The following is a 6,425-nucleotide window of genomic DNA, read 5'->3' on the forward strand; positions in this document are numbered from 1 at the left end:
CCGCGGGGGATTCGAACTTGGACCTGGCAGGACCACCAAAAGCCCATTCGTGGTGGTTGGGAGACCTCAGGTCCCTGGACGTAGAGCCGCCGGGAGGGACTGAGCTGTGCTCGGGCAGGTCACTCGCTTGCAGGCCCGGCCACCTTGTGCATGAGATGCTTTTGCATGAAGTGAGTGGCGCCTCTTGCATTCCGGAGCCCGCCGGTCAGAGGTCAGTCAGTTGGCGCAGCCCCTGGGGGAATTGGTCCTTGTTGGGGTCGGTCCTCTGTTCTAGGCTTGCCTGCCCTCCCTCCTTTAAAAAAAATTTTATAAACATATATATATATATATATATATATATATATATATATATATATATATAAAATTGATTTTTTACAGAGAGGAAGGGAGAGGGATAGAGAGCTAGAAACATGATGAGAGAGAATCATCCATCAGCTGCCTCCTGCACTCCACCCACTGGGGATGTGCCCTCATCCAAGGCACATGCCCTTGACCGGAATCGAACCTGGGACCCCTCAGTCTGCAGGCCGACGCTCTATCCACTGGGCCACACTGGCCAGGGCGATAATTCCCTCTCTTTTGCAGAATTATCGCAACCAAGAGACCACGAGGGAGGTTTCCAGGAGCCCGTGCAGAAGGAGAAAAGGGGTGGCTGAGGAATGGAGCCTGGTCGCCCCAACATCGAAGGATCAGGCAGAGAAAGAGAGAGGAGCGTAGCCCTCTTTCTGTAGGAACCGGAGGGTTAAAGAATTTCCAGAAGGAGGGATACGTCCGCGCGGATGCCACGGAGAAGTCACGTACGATGAGGAAGAAGATGGGCCCGTTGAAGCCGGGGGATTGAGAAGCCATTTGGTGAATGGCGCTGGGAAGAACCGGGATGTGAATGAGAGGGGACGTGTGAAAGCCGCAAGGGTAGACATCCCATGCCCAGAATCGAACCCGGGACCCTTCAGTCCGCAGGCTGACCCTCTATCCACTGACCTGGGGCCTGGTTGCCCCCAGCAGCGAAGGAGCAGCATGAAAGCAGGAAGGAAGAGTTGTTCTGATTGCTCAGCTGGTTTTTACTTATTATTATTATTATTATTTTAAATATATTTTATTGATTTTCCACAGAGAGGAAGGGAGAGGGATAGAGAGCTAGAAACGTCGATGAGAGAGAGAGAAACATCAACCAGCCGCCTCCTGCACATCCCCCACTGGGGATGTGCCAGCAACCAATGTACATGCCCTTGACTGGAATCGAACCCGGGACCTCTCAGTCCGCAGACTGATGCTCTATCCACTGAGCCACACCGGTTTCGGTTTATTTTTGTTTTTGTTAATCCTCACCTAAGGATATTTTCCCATTGATCCTTAGAGTGGAAGGAACAGGGAGAGACAGAGAGAAACATCGATGTGAGAGAGCTCCATGGATTGGTTGCCTCCCACATGACCGGAATCGAACCCGGGACCTTTCAGTCCACAGGCTTATGCTCCGTCCAATGAGCCAGACTGGATAGGGATAGCTGGTTTTTTAAAAATTAGAGAAATATGCCAAAACCGGTTTGGCTCAGTGGATAGAGCGTCGGCCTGCGGACTGAAGGGTCCCGGGTTCGATTCCGGTCAAGGGCATGGACCTTGGTTGCGGGCACATCCCCAGTAGGGGGTGTGCAAGAGGCAGCTCATCAATGATTCTCTCTCATCGATGTTTCTAACTCTCTGTCCCTCTCCCTTCTCTATAAAAAACCAACAAAATATATTTTTTTAAAAATTAGAGAAATATGAGCTTGCAATGAGGAGAAGGGACCACTAGAGTGGCTGAAGACAGAGACCAAAAGCAGACAACAGCTGGGGTTTGGTTATTTTGAGAACATGGACATTTCTCGCAGCCTCGGCTTTGGTGTGAGGTTTTCCGTCAAGTCTGGTCTGACTGCTCAGTACACGTCATCTGCCTGCCTCTTGTGCCCTACCCAGTTAGACCATAAAACACCAGCACAGCCCTAGCCCGTTTGGCTCAGTGGATAGAGCATCGGCCTGCTGGACTGAAGGGTCCCATATTTGATTCCGGTCAAGGACATGTACCTTGGTTGTGGGCTCAATCCCCAGTAAAGGGTGTGCAGGAGGCAGCTGATTGCTGTTTCTCTCTCCCTTCCTCTCTCTCTCTTCTTCTCTATAAAATCAATAAAAACATATATATACATATATACATACACACACACACACACACACACACACACACATATATATATTAAGGTCCTTATTGGACTCCCTCTGACTGGGCATCAGGAATCTCCTATGTGCCTGGCTAAGAGCTAAGAGTAAGGTGACCCGACATTCTGCTTTTGGCGGGACAGTCCCGATTTTTAACAATCTGTCCCACATCCCGCGGTGTTTTAAAAAAAAAGTCCCGATTTTTGGAAAGAATCTGCAGCCACCTTGTCAACACAGTTTTTCGGGAATGGAGCCTTGCCCCGTGGTCCTTGGGGCAGACAGAACTTTCAGACTCGGAACTTTTAGACTCAGAACTCTCAGGCTCATTCCTTGGCTTTTATGGGAAGGATGTTCCTGGGGCTATTCCAGAACAACGCTCTATTCCGTTATTCAACAAATAATCAGTAACCCTTTAGAGCAGCGGTTCCCAACCTTTGTTGGCCATGCCCCACCGAAGCATCTCTAAAATCCTGATGCCCTCCACTCATATAAATGTTATTATTCAAAAAGTGAGCTAGCTGCCGAAACCGGTATGGCTCAGTGGTAGAGCGTCGGTCTGCGGACTGAAAGGTCCCGGGTTCGATTCCGATCAAGGGCATATACCTGGGTTGCGGGCACATCCCCAGTAGGGGGTGTGCAAGAGGCAGCTGGTCCATGTTTCTCTCTCATCGATGTTTCTGGCTCTCTGTCCCTCTCCCTTCCTCTCTGTGAAAAAAAATCAATAAAATATATTTTTTAAAAAGTGAGCTAGCTAGTCACGTGGAAGAAGCCTTAAAGGCCTTGAATAAAAGAGAAGAGAATTCTATATTTTGAAACTTTATTTGCTACTTTTTATGTCACTTCATATTATTATTATTATCTTAACAGTTAGTGATTTCTCCCCCAGTCCTTCAACTGTCCTTTCGTGTGTTTTTTTTTTTTAATTTTTCTTTTGTGGATGCTATGTTCTTTGGAAGCTTATCTAGACCAAGTTCATGGCCTTTTAGGCTTCCTCCAGTGAATAGTAGGAGTTCACTTAAAATATATATATATATATATATATATATATATATATATATATATATATATATTTTTTTTTTTATTGATTTTTCACAGAGAGGAAGGGAGAAGGATAGAGAGCCACAAACACTGATGGGAGAGAAACACTGATCAGCTGCCTCCTGCACACTCCCCACTGGGGATGTGCCCGCAACCAAGGTACATGCCCTTGACTGGAATCGAACCTGGGACCCTTCAGTCCGCAGACGACGCTCTATCCACTGAGCCACACTGGTTTCGGCAGGAGTTCACTTTTTTGAATAGTTAGAATTATATGTCACAGGGACATCAGGATATCAGAGATGCATGGCCAAAACCAGGTTGGGAACCACTGGTCTAGATATACCACGTACTGTACTGTATAGTACTCATTATTTTCCTGGGCATAAAATGGACATTTTGTGTTTGAATGGTAAATATATTTTTTTCCATGAAAATATAAAGTTTAAAGTTAAGTAAAGCATTTTTGTTTTATATAAATAAGGCATTATATAAGTAAATGGAAAAATTGTCAAGGGCTATTTTTTCTCAAGAAGATATGCAAATAGCCAATAGGTATATGAAAAGGTCCTCAATATCACTAATTATCAGGGAATGCAAATAAAAACCACAATGAGATAGCATACTTCCAGGAAGCAGGCTTAAGAACACTCAAGAGGTCAGCCAGCGTGGCTCAGTGGTTGAGCATTGACCTATGAACCAGGAGGTCAAGGTTCGATACCCAGTAGGGGCATATGCCTGGGGTTGTGGGCCCGATTCCCAGTAGGGGGTGTACAGGAGGCAGCCAATCAATGATTCTCTCTCATCATTGGTGTTTCTCTCTCTCTCTCTCTCTCTCTCTCTCTCTCTCTCTCTCTCTCTTTCTCTCTCTCCCTTCCTCTTCGAAATCAATAAAAATATATTAAAAGAAAGAACACTCAAGAAACATGTGTGTGTGTGTTGTTTTTGTGTGTGTGTGTGTGTGTGTGTATGTGTGTGTTTTCCCAGCTAGCCTTGGAGCTGGGAGACATGCATGGTACACGAGGGGAATTTCCACACGCATTTCCTACATCTGACGTGAGTCAAGAGAAATGTACAACAGCAATCGCAATAACCAAGAAGTTCCAGCAGAGGGCACCGTTCACCAGCAATCTGAAATGGGAATCTGCAAATATGTTTGCGAATCAAGTGACTAAGAAAACAGGTGGTTCTTCAAAAAGTCAAACATCACAGTTACCCAGCAATTCCACTTCTAGGTATGTACCAAAGTGAAGTGAAAACATGCCCACACAAAGACTTGTACACAAATGTTCATAGCAGCATTATTATTATTATTATTTAAAACTAGAGGCCCGGTGCCATCATTGTGCACTGGTGGCGTCCCTCAGCCTGGCCTGCGGAAATCGGGGCCGGAAACTGGTCTGGTGCTTGGATTCGTTCGTCCAGGGCGCGTCTGGCTCATCTCACCCAATGCTGACCAGGGCCCAAGGCTCTATCCACTGAGCCGCACTGGCCAAGGGCACCACTTCCTTTCTCCGGACTTCACAAACTGCTGACGTTTCTGTCTCGAGGTGGCAGAAGTCACTGATCCGAGGGCCGGCCCTCCAGCCCACCCCTGGGTTTTCAGCGCTGTGAGATTCACGGTCTGGGTGTGCGAGCGTGTGTGTGTGTGTGTGTGTGTGTGTGTGTGACCACCAGCACCCACACAACAAGCAGCCTGTGTAAAACAAAACTGGTTTTTGCAAAATGTTCATCTTCTTAAAAAGTACGCCCTATATTTTTATTAAATTATAGAAAACTTATTTGTATACATGTTGTGTGTTTCCCCCCCCCCCCCCCCGCTACTTTGGAAAAACCTGGAATATTGAACCGCTGGCTGACACATCTTCCAGTTGAACAATTCATCTGCCAGTCTGAAGCTGTCACATTTCTTTACGTTTCAACATTGAGATAAATCAGCAACAGCTTGTTGGCTTCTTCTCACCTTGAGGCCTCAGGAACACTCTCTCTCACCATCCCCCAATTCTCTCCAAGGGAATTACTTAAAGCAACCATTGCCCTGACCTGTTTGGCTCAGTGGATAGAGCATCGGCCTGTAGACCCAGGGGTCCCAGGTTCGATTCCGGTTAAGGGCATGTGCCTTGGTTGTGGGCACATCCCCGGTGGGGAGTGTGCAGGAGGCGGCTGATCGATGTTTCTCTCTTATCAATGTTTCTAACTCTGTCCCTCTCCCTTCCTCTCTATAAAAAATCAATTAAAAATATATATATATATATTTTTTTTTAAAGCAACCACTTTCAAAGACCGTGACCTTGAAGTCTTACTATGATATTGACTTCTTTTCCCCCTACCTCAGAGAACTGTAAATGCCGAATTTCATGAGATGGGACTGATCGGGCTTCCTGTGTGCAACAGCAAAGGTGTACAACCACTGGGACGGTAGCTCATAATAAGTTAAATATTAAGACACACAGTAGGGCAGGAACATCCTACTTTCCTTTCTACCGCGTACCTCCGGGAGTTCCCCCTTCATCTTACAGTAAGGTGACCAGACGTCCCGCTTTTGGCGGGACAGCTCCGATTTTTAACAATTTGTGCCGCGGCGTTTTAAAAAAGTCCCGATTTTTGTCCAAAAATGTGCCGCGGGTCACGGACACATTGTTAAAAATCGGGACGTCTGGTCACCTTATCTTTACAGGTTTATAAAGGATGAATGACAGAGGGATCCGGGGACACTGCCGATGCACACCCACCCTCTGGACCACTCTCTACACGCCTGGGTCAAAAAATACACACACAACCGGTCCTGCCAGCCCCTCCAGAGCGGACTCTGAACCCCGCCCCCAGTGAACACGGGCAGCGGGTTTGACGTGTAGGTCATCCCTCGTCCTGCTTTCTATCGAGGACCCCCCCCACCCCAGGTCACCCCTGGGACACGTCCACATTCACCCCGTACCTCCCATCCCTCTACACACACATTAAATACCATCAGAATTAAATTAAATCGAAGACTGCTATTTTTTAAGTGCATCGTTTTAAGCCACCACCCCCCCACTCCAAAAAAAAGATCCATTTTTCAGCTCCAGATCTCAAGAGTCTGAAACCCAGATTTCAGTTCCCGTGCTTTCCCGGCACCCTCCACCGAGAGTCAAAATCCAGCAAGCCTCTCTGATTGTCCATCCGCAGGCCCGGAGATTGTGTAAACAGATCTGCGAGGG

The 6,425-nt window shown here is 47.1% G+C and overlaps 1 long non-coding RNA gene across 1 annotated transcript; it reads right to left on the reverse strand.

Annotated features, from left to right (window-relative positions):
- Positions 1–5,552: 5,552 nt before the first annotated feature.
- LOC118706381 lies at positions 5,553–6,029 on the reverse strand. The gene is made up of 2 exons (XR_004984004.1): positions 5,893–6,029; positions 5,553–5,734 (listed from the first exon to the last, which is right to left on the reverse strand). It is a non-coding gene; the product is annotated as an uncharacterized LOC118706381 (long non-coding RNA).
- Positions 6,030–6,425: the final 396 nt, after the last annotated feature.

The sequence above is a fragment of the Pipistrellus kuhlii genome, unplaced genomic scaffold, assembly GCF_014108245.1.
Source record: "Pipistrellus kuhlii isolate mPipKuh1 unplaced genomic scaffold, mPipKuh1.p scaffold_m20_p_50, whole genome shotgun sequence".
In the NCBI taxonomy this organism is placed as follows: Eukaryota; Metazoa; Chordata; class Mammalia; order Chiroptera; family Vespertilionidae; genus Pipistrellus; species Pipistrellus kuhlii.